The sequence below is a fragment of the Panicum virgatum genome, chromosome 1K (genome assembly GCF_016808335.1).
Source record: "Panicum virgatum strain AP13 chromosome 1K, P.virgatum_v5, whole genome shotgun sequence".
Taxonomy (NCBI): Eukaryota; Viridiplantae; Streptophyta; class Magnoliopsida; order Poales; family Poaceae; genus Panicum; species Panicum virgatum.
The window spans coordinates 2661246-2671828 of NC_053136.1; positions in this window are offsets into that span (position 1 = coordinate 2661246).

Below are 10583 nucleotides of genomic sequence, written 5' to 3' on the forward strand. Positions count from 1 at the left end.
GACAAGGTGTTGCAGATCAGCGCCACCCTCGACGACAAATAGGAAGTGGTGCTCGTCGATTTCCTCCGCGCCAACGCAGATATCTTTGCGTGGAGCCCCTCGGACATGCCTGGCATACCGAGGGAGGTCGCCGAGCACTCTCTTGATGTCCGACCCAACTCCAAGCCGGTGAAGCAGCGCCTAAGACGCTTCAACGAGCTCAAGCGCCGGGCGATCGGCGAGGAGTTGCAGAAACTTCTGGCGGCCGGATTCATCAAAGAGGTATTCCATCCCGAGTGGCTAGCTAATCCAGTATTAGTGAAGAAAAAGAGTGGAAACTGGAGGATGTGTGTGGACTACACTAGTCTAAATAAGACATGTCCGAAGGTTCCCTTTCCCTTGCCACGAATTGATCAGATTGTAGATACTACTGCGGGATGTGAGCTCTTATCCTTTCTTGATGCTTACTCCGGTTACCACCAAATCAAGATGAAAGAGTCCGACCAGCTCGCGACTTCTTTTATCACACCTTTTGGCATGTACTGCTACGTTACGATGCCCTTTGGCCTCAGAAACGCCGGAGCTACCTATCAACGGTGTATGCTCCACGTTTTCGGAGACCATCTCGGGCGGAGCGTAGAGGCATATGTCGATGACATCGTTGTAAAATCCAGGAAGGCGGACGACCTGGTTGCCGATCTCAGGATCGCATTCGATTGCCTACGGGCCAAAGGGGTAAAACTTAACCCCGAGAAGTGCGTATTCGGGGTGCCTCGAGGCATGCTCTTGGGTTTCATCGTCTCCCAGCGGGGCATCGAACCCAACCCTGACAAAGTCTCGGCCATCACTCGGATGGGACCGATCCGAGACTTGAAGGGGGTACAGAGGGTCATGGGATGCCTAGCGTCCCTTAGCCGTTTCATCTCGCGTCTCGGTGAGAAAGGCTTACCCCTGTATCGACTCTTGAGGAAAACCGAGCACTTCACGTGGACCCCCGAAGCTCAAGAAGCCCTCGAAAGGCTGAAGGCATCGCTCACTCATGCTCCCATTCTTACGCCACCTACGGACGGCGAGCCCCTCTATCTGTACGTAGCTGCGACGACCCAAATGGTCAGCACGGTGATCGTGGTTGAAAGACAAGAGGAGGGTCAGGCTCTGCCCGTCCAGCGGCCGGTGTACTATATCAGCGAGGTGTTGTCCGAAACCAAGACACGCTATCCGCAGATTCAGAAGCTGCTCTACACAGTAGTGCTAGCTCGACGCAAGTTGCGCCACTACTTCGAGGCTCACCCCGTCACCGTTGTCTCGTCTTTCCCCTTGGGAGAGATAGCCCGCAACCGGGAAGCCGAGGGTAGAATTGCCAAATGGTCTGTGGAGCTGATGGGAGAGACCCTCGCCTACGCCCCCCGCAGAGCGATCAAGTCCCAAATCTTGGCTGACTTCGTGGCTGAGTGGACGGACACTCAGCTACCCCCAGCACAAATCCAGGGCGAATGCTGGATTATGTACTTCGACGGGTCGGTGATGAAAACTGGCGCCGGTGCCGGCCTCCTATTCATCTCACCCCTCGGAGAACACATACGGTACGTGATCCGCTTGCATTTCCCTGCTTCGAACAATATGGCGGAGTATGAGGCCCTCCTCGGTGGCCTCCGCATCGCCATCGAGCTCGGCGTCAAACGCCTCGACGCGCGCGGTGACTCTCAGCTTGTCGTCGACCAAGTAATGAAAGAGTCCAGCTGTCACGACCCGAAGATGGAGGCATACTGCAACGCGGTGCGCCGCCTCGAAGACAAATTCGACGGTCTCGAGCTCAATCATGTCCCGCGCAAGTACAACGAGGATGCCGACGAACTGGCCAAGATAGCCTCGGGGCGGACCACTGTCCCCCCGAATATCTTCGCCCGCGACATCGCCAAGCCCTCCGCCGAATTCAAGGACCCGCCGGAGCCGGGCCCCTCGTCCACCGGGTCCCCCGGCGGGAACCCCCCGGCGGACGGGGTCGAGCCCATGGACATTGACTTTGGGACCACCTCCGCGGACGAGGCCGAAGCAATGGAAGTCGACGAGGCCCCCACCTCGCGAGACTGGCGCGTCCAGTACCTTGACTGGATGATTCGAGGGATCTTACCCTCGAACCGTGCTCAGGCACGGCGCCTCGCCAGGAGGGCCAAGTCCTTCGCTCTAATCGACAATGAGCTACACAAGCGCAGTCCCTCGGGCGTCTTGCAGCGATGCATCCCCCTCCCCGAGGGCAAGGAGCTGATCCGCGACATCCACGCTGGCATCTGCGGCCATCACGCCGCGCCACGTACCCTCGTGGGCAACGCGTTTCGGCAAGGATTTTACTGGCCCACCGCGGTCGCCGACGCCACCGACGTCGTGCGGACCTGCGAGGGTTGCCAGTTCTATGCTCGAAAAACACATCTTCCGGCCCATGCTCTGCAGACCATCCCCATCACGTGGCCGTTCGCCGTGTGGGGGCTGGACCTCGTCGGTCCGCTGAAGAAGGCGCCCGGGGGCTTCACCCACTTGCTGGTGGCGGTCGACAAGTTCTCCAAATGGATCGAGGCTCGACCCATCGGCAAGATCAAATCCGAGCAAGCAGTCCAATTCTTCACCGACATCGTCTTCAGGTTCGGGGTCCCGAACTCGATCATCACCGACAACGGCACCCAGTTCACAGGCAAGAAGTTCTTGGCGTTCTGTGACAGCTTCCACATATGTGTGGACTGGTCGGCTGTGGCACACCCACAGACGAACGGGCAAGTGGAGCATGCCAACGGCATGATCCTCCAAGGACTAAAGCCAAGAATCTTCAACAAGCTGAACAAGTTCGGCCGGAGGTGGCTCACGGAGCTACCCTCGGTCATCTGGAGCCTGAGGACGACCCCGAGCAGAGCCACGGGCTTTTCTCCGTTCTTCCTGGTCCATGGTGCCGAGGCTATCCTCCCCACTGACTTGGAGTACGGATCGCCGAGGCTCAAGGCATATCAAGAGCAACGAAACCAGCGAGCTCGCGAAGACTCGCTGGACCAAGTGGACGAGGCTCGAGACATGGCGCTCCTCCACTCTGCGCGCTACCAGCAGTCCTTGCGAAGGTATCAAGCGCAGAGGGTCCGGCGCCGAGACCTCAACGAAGGGGACTTGGTGCTAAGGCTTCGACAAGACAACAGGGGCCGCCACAAGCTCTCACCTCCATGGGAAGGACCGTACATAATCGCCAAGGTGCTCAAGCCCGGCACGTACAAGCTGGCCAACGAAAAAGGCGAAGTCCTCACCAACGCTTGGAATATACAACAGCTACGTCATTTCTGTCCTTAGCATTTCAAGCTATTTGTATATTGTTCGTACTCGCATTTTCAATTTCCCGAAATAATAAGGAAGTACGCTTTACTTATTGCTTTTTGGGAACATTCCCGACCCTCGAGGGCTCGGGCGCGCACGAACATCGAGGTATGCTCGGCTTTACCCTCGGCAAAACCGAGCCTCCCTCGGGGGCTACTACGGGGGGAACCCCCGAACGTCCCCAAAAAGTCGCCAATGTTTTTTCGAAATATCTCTGTCTCGACCCTAAGCTTCTCGTATCCTTGGAAAAAACAGATGCGAGGCGTAAGCAACTACGGTACGGGGCTGGCCGAGTCGTGGGGCCGCCTACGCCTCCGGGATACGGCACCCCCCTCACCACCCTACGCCTACGTTGCTTATGAACGCGAACTTCCTCGCAGATGTTTATCTAAGTCGCATACGAAGAACACGGAAGTAAAGTAAAGAAACACAGGCTCGAACACACAAGGCCTCGACGGGCCACACATTCAAATTACAAAAACAAATCTCTTATATTCATAAAGTGTGATTACAAGGCGCGACTATGATAAACACTAATCTATTTACAATGGGCTTCGAGGCCCAACTTTCCTACAGGCATCCATCCCCCCCTGCGGGTCTTCAGGGGCGTCGAATTCAGCGATGGGAGGGATGTCTGCCTCGAGCTTCTCGGCGAGGACGGTGGCGAATTCCACTGCGGCTGCGTCAGCTTCATCCATGATGACCGACGCGGCGTCCGCATCCGCATCATCAGGAACGACGTACCCCGACGACACCCTCTGGAGATCCATGAGGTAATGCGTCGAGGCCACGGCGAGAGCCCGCAGGACACCGAGGCGGAAGGTACTCTTGGCGTGTTCGGCAATCCGGCCGCCTAGCGCGCGCAGGCGGCTGATCACCGAACTGCCCGAGACGGCGCCCTCCCCCTCGAGCTCTTGAGTGGCTCACGGCGGTCTGCTCCAGCTCAGCAAACTCCATCTGTACCGCCGTGAGCGCGGTGTGGACCGCTTCCTTCGCCGCGGTCTCATCCGCCACCTTTTGCCTCAGCTCTGAGCAAAGGAAATCAACATTAGCCACGAAAGAAAGCAAAACGACGGAAAATCGAAGGTACTCACCCGCCATGTTCTTTTGCGCCTCCTCCCTCTGGGTACGGGCGGCCTCCTCGAGCGAGGAAATGGAGGCTTCCTTTTCCTTAAGGCTAGCCCCCATGTTCTGGAGGGCCACCTCCCTCTCTTCGAGGGCCACACCCTGTTCCTGGAGGGTCCCGGCGAGCGCAACCACGGCCACCTCTTTGTGGAGGAGCTCGGCTTTCTGCTGCTCAAGAGTGGCGCCGAGGCGTTGCAGCTCGGCGCTCTGCGCCTCCGCCTCCCGAGCTCTCTCCTCGAGCGCCGTCCGAAGGCGCTGCAGCTCGGCAGCTTGTGCCTCGGCCTCCTGGGCCTTCTCCTCCGCTGCCGCCCTCTGGACATCCCGCTCACCAGCAACCCGCGCCAGCTCCTCCTCCAGCGCCTGCTGACGCGCTCCCAGATCGGCCATTTTGGTGTTGGCGTCGATGTTTTTGAGCACCAGCTCGGCGTTGTGTTGCCCGAGCTGGCTCATCTGGGAGTACAGCCGGTTCATCTCGACGCTCTTTTGGCGCGAGATTTCCCTCAGCTGCTGCAAAGGGGGAGGGTGTGGGTGAGGACGCGTAAAAGCTAAAACCGAATCCGAGCAATTTTCGGGGGGAAATATTTACCTGGCTGACCTGGTAATCCGCGTTCTGATGAAGCTGATAAGCGCGGTCGAGGGCCTGCAAGATCTCGCGCCCAACGCCCATCTGCTTGTTCCAGGCCTCCTCCTCCTCCTGCTCCTTGCGAAGGAACTCTGAGGGGACACCGGACGGGACGATAACCCCGAGGTGGCTCCCCTCCGACGCCCCCGCTTCGAGCACGCCCGCGCTGGCCGACGCGAACTCGGCAATATGTGCGGCGGCGCTCGCCGCAGCAGCGGGGTCGATATCCATCGAGTCCCCGTACTCCTCGCTGCTATCTGGCAGCTCCACCACCGCCGTTGCGCCCCCCTGCGCCGTGGGCACGGGCACTATCGCGGCGGTACCCTCGTCTCGGGCCTCGGTGGGCTCCGAGATGGGGGCTCCTTCTACCGCTGGCGCCTCTTGCGCCATTTCTTCTGCGAGACCCTCGCCCTCGGCCCTCGAAGGCTCGAAGACGGGGGTCTCCTCCGCAGTTTGGCCGGCAGGGTGCTCCTGCGCGCCCCCGCCAGTTTCTCCTCCTATGTCCGGCCGGGCGGCGATATCTGCGTCGCCCTGACCGGCCTCAACATCAATGACCGCTTGGGCGGCGCCACCGGCACCGCCCTGGCCGGTCTCCTCGGCGTCGGCCGCTTGAGCAGCCGCCTCGGGGCCACGGTGGCCGGCGTCACTCTGACCAGCGTCACCCTCCTTCTCCCGGGCTTGCTGCGCCGCCTGGGCCCCTCGGGCCACTGCCTCCCGTAGCCTAGCGGCCGCCGCCTCGAGATCCAAGGCGGGCGGGGGCTGCGGCGCCGTGTGCGGAGTGCTGCGAGCCCCGGTCTTGAGAGCCTTGGCCGGGGCAAGCCGCACTGCATCCTTGGGAACGGCCCCGGGGCTGGAAGTCAAGAGGCACGAGTTGAGCGGGATCGAGAAATTTACCAAGTACATAACAAAAAACGAAATCCAAAATGCTTACCCAGATCGAGCACTCATGCTCCTCTTCCTCGTGGCGCTCTTTCGAGCCTGGGGCATCGGGCTATCCCTCGAAGACTGCCCCGGGGGCGCCCCCCTCGTGTCAGCCCGATGGCTCGAGGCTGCCAGCGCGGACGACTCCTCTCCCGTCGCGGCCTCGTGGCCGCGGATCAGCACCTGGGGCGCAGGCGACCCCTCGCCGGTCGCCGGCGAGGATGACCCCCGTACCGCACCCTCGAGGGTGGGATTCGCCGATGACCCTGCTACGGCCCTCGGCTCATCTGGCGCCACGGTTGCTCCCTCTTCCTCGTCCCACAGGTAGAACGGTAGGGGGCTCGCGCCCTCCCCGTCCCCCCTCGGCGCGCGGTCCTCGGCATCCGAGGCCTCCTCCGAGTCGTCCTCCTCCGAGGACTCAGGTGTGGCGGGTCGCGGCTTCCCCTCCGCCCGAGCGAGCTGGCGCGCCTTGTCGTGCGCCGCCTTCCTTTTCCTCTTCCTCTCGGCCTTGGCCTCCACCGCGTCCTTCCGCCTCTTCATCTTCTCCGCGTGGAGGCGATTGATCAGGCGCTGTTCTGAGACCGGAGGCCTCGAGGTGCCGCATCTCAAACCCTGTACAATACACACAGATGGGGTCAGGAAAGGGGAACTACACGATGCACGACGAGTTCGAAGCCAAAACTCACCAGGAAAATATACCCCGGCTCGGGACGCATCTTGATCCTCCAAAGATCCGCGGGATCTTGGGGAAACTCCGCCACCGCATACTTCGCCCTTCGGGCGGCGATGGTGTGGGAGAGAAGCTTGCTCCACGTCCTCGAGCCCTCGACCTTGCTCCCGGGGATGAGCCGGTAAATCGGCAGGGCCCTCTCCACAAGAGGGATCACCCTCTGCCGGTGAAAGTTCGCGATGACGTCCGCCGCTGTCAATCCCTTCCTCGCCAAACGCGCCAGCGCATCGGTAAGGCCCTCGAGCCTGGCTTGTTGGGCTGGGGGCGACACCCCCCAGTCCCACTTCGCCGGACGCTCCCGAAGAACCTTGTTAGTAAACGCCGGGAGCGCGCCGCTGAAGTTTCGAAGGTAGAACCACCCTCGGCTCCACCCGGAGTTGTTTGTCGTCATCTTGCTTGTGATGTAAAGGTTCCGCCGGTTCGGGCGGACGTGGAACGTCAAGCCACCGGCGCGCGCGAACCGCCTTGGCTGGTTCCGCGCGTTCTCGACGAAGAGCTCGCCGCGGAACAGGTGGATCCAGAGATCCCAGTGGACGTCGATGCCGAGGTACCCCTCGCAGACGGCGACGAAGACCGCCGCCTGCGAGATGGAGTTGGGGCTGAAATTGTGCAGCTCCACTCCGTAGTACTCGCACAGCGCCCTCATAAACTTGCTGGCGGGGACGCCGAAGCCCCGTTCGTGGAGGCGCACGAAGCTCACAACATAGCCCTGCGGGGGCTCCGGCTCAGACTCGTCCGGGCGCGGGGAAATCCACGCCGGCGCCCCCGCGTCGGGGTTCCGCGGCAGCAGCCGATCGGCGACCAGCTGCTCCAGCACCGCGACGGTGGCGGAGGACTTCCCCCATGGCAAGGGCTCCTGGATATCCGACATCTCCGAGAGTCGAGGGGGATGGAAAAAGGAAGGCTCCGAAATGGCTAAGTCTCTTCCCCTCTCTTTCTCTTTCTCCTTTTCTCCTTCTCGCACTAGGCTATGGGTTCAGGAGGCGACGGAGGCGGAGAAGGCGAAACAGGATGAAGGCAAATGGCCAGGTGAACCCAAAACATCCCCTTCTTCTCCATATTTATGTACCACGTGGGGCGCACCCACAGCCACGGCCCAAATCTACCGCATTCAATGCGGTAGATTTTGCTATCACTGACGGGTGGGCCCCACGACCGCGGAGTTCCCCACGCGCGCACGCGGCGATAAATGCGGCACGGTAACCGGCGGGCGCGACGCGACTGTTGTGTTATTCCATCCGTCAGCCGCCGCCCACGCCGCTCCGTCTGCCCGAGGCCGACGCCTGAAAAGGCGCGCCCACGCCGCACCGCACGAATCGGGCCACGTTCACCCACCACTAGCGGAAGACCCGCGCGCACGACTTGCGACTCTGCGTCATTTCAAACCAAGACGGAATATTCCTTCAGGGGTCTCTTTACCCTCGAAGGAATCGCATTTCGAGGCCTTACTGATCAGGGGATCGAAGCCTGGCCCTTCAGGGGGTTCGACAGGCGCCCCAGATCACCAGAGTCAGGGACTGCAGGGATGTGCCGTACAAGCTACCCTCGAACGCGGAGTTCGAGACATCCTACGCAGTGTTCAAGGCCAGTCGAGGGTGCCTAGAAGGGGGATCCCATCGAGGGAGAGCATCGAGCCCTCGAACCCTACCGAATGGGTTCGAGCCCCGCCAAGCGAACCCTCGCGAGCGCTTTATGAGACGTGTCTATGGACCACGAGCTGACCCCTATCGAACGGGGCACGGACGTCCACTTGAACAACCCGCTAATAGCTCACTGAAGCAGCCATAGCTCGTGGCCCGGGCATGGGTAGCATGGTGCGCTTCACCCCTCCTCCCTGCGGAAGGGCGACGAGGGTCGAAATTGAAGTCGAGGGTTTCCCCTGAACGCCTTCACACGGGCCTAGGCTTGGGGGCTCCTCGCACACCACGGTTCAAAACCACACCCTCGAATAAATCGATAACCATCACTTATGAAGCTCCGCGCGTAAACCGAACCCACCGCTATTAGCGTACGTCCCCCTAACGGCTAAAGCTGAACGCCAGATCGCCGAACCAGCACTAAGAGTGCCGAGGCCGGCTGAAAAAGTGCCGATGCCGGCTGAAAAGACGCTGGACGGCCATCCCAGTAAAGCTACCCAGTGGGACGACGTTTGTAGCCCTTGGACGAGCACAAACGCTCCTCCAAGGCCTCGGGGGCTACACCCGCGGGTGCATTGACGCGCCCCCGCGAAGGAGACTTCACACATATTCGAGGGTCGTAACTCTATGTACACCCCTATACCCTCGGTAATCCTCCCCGCAGAGGAGAAAGGGGACTTTATTGCTCAATGCAAGTAAAGATTACAAAGGGTCACCGGCGCGAAGCCATCGAAAGATACAAACACCTTGCCACCTATGTGGCAATTTTCCCTGTCTTGGGGAGGAGCGAGCGACGAAGAAAGGCACCAAGCCCCTAGCTGACGCAGCGGCGGGGCTGCTAGGGATGCGAGAAGCGGCCCCCAGACCTCACGGGTCCAGCGGGACGCTCTCCTCGCAAGCCTTCTAGCGTCTCCTCCACCGAAGACCGCGCGGGGGGTCAAGCTGGCGGACAGCGCCCTCCGCACCGTCTCCCCGAGAGCAACCTTGTCGCCGGGGGGGACGATGCGAAAAACAGCCGCCGAACCTGGCGCCAGCGCCCCGGTCAGGCGTCTCCATCCCCCTTCAGGCCAGGGGACATCGCAGGAGCAGGACCCCACGGGCCCAATACTCTTCTGCTGATCCCACTGAAGCTGAGGGATGGTGCGCACGCCCACTCCGGTCTTCCCCAACCGCTCGCAAACATTCTTCTAGCGCCAAAAGCCTAAAAAAGCCAGGCCACCCCATCTGGGGGGCGGTCACAAAAAGGCAAAGGAAACATTACAAGAATTGGGCAATGCCGAAAGAAAGAGCTGGGAGGTTGGAGAGGAAAGGGAACCCCACGATCCCTATTTATAGCTGCGCCGGGCGTAAAGCTTCAAGCCTGTCGAAGAGCGGTGGCTTGTATCGCCCGTGACGACACAGCACACCACGAGCAAAAGATATCCTCGGCCCCCGCGCCGAGACACGACCAAACGAAATAAAGCGGAGCTGGGCTCCTGGACGCTGAGCGGCGCAGCGACGGCTCAGGCCGACCGCCCTCGAACGGCGCGCCACAAAGCAACCAGGAATGCCAGGGCCAAGGCCCTGCGCGCGGGACAGCTCGGTGAAAGCACCAGCTGCCAAGCAGCGGGTGCCGCCGTCGCCCTGGCCCCCCCTCATCACACGGACACGTTTCGTCCTTCAAACAAACAAACAAAAGGGCACGCGCCTCGAGCACCCTGCCCGCAGGCGCACTACCCCGTCTGACGAGTTGTCACATCCGCGGGGCCGGCGCCCAGGCGCGCCTGGCGGGGGCACGGCAGTCTCCGATCACATCGAAGGAGAAATCGCCGAAATACCCTTTGGCCGAATCCCTTGACTCGACCAAAGCCTCGGGGGCTACTGTCGGGTGCCACAATTAGGGACACCCTAATTGAGGTACTAAAACCACTTTCAAAAACACAAACATATGTTAAGGCAACTGGGCCCACGAAGGCCCACGGCCTATTTCTCCCTCAGAGGAAAGGAAAGGACTCAAAGAAGTCCAGCATGTGGCCCAGCCACATCCCCCTCGGGCAGGTGGCCAATCTCCGCCTCGCTCGAGGGCCCCTCTCAGGCCCACCGAACAAACTCCGCCCCGCTCGAGGGTAGCGGATCTACCCTCGGGCGGGTCACTCATCTCCGCCTCGCTCGAGGGCTCCCCTCGGGACCCTCGACCGCGCAATCGCGTTTCCGCCTCGCTCGAGGACAGCGGACCTGCCCT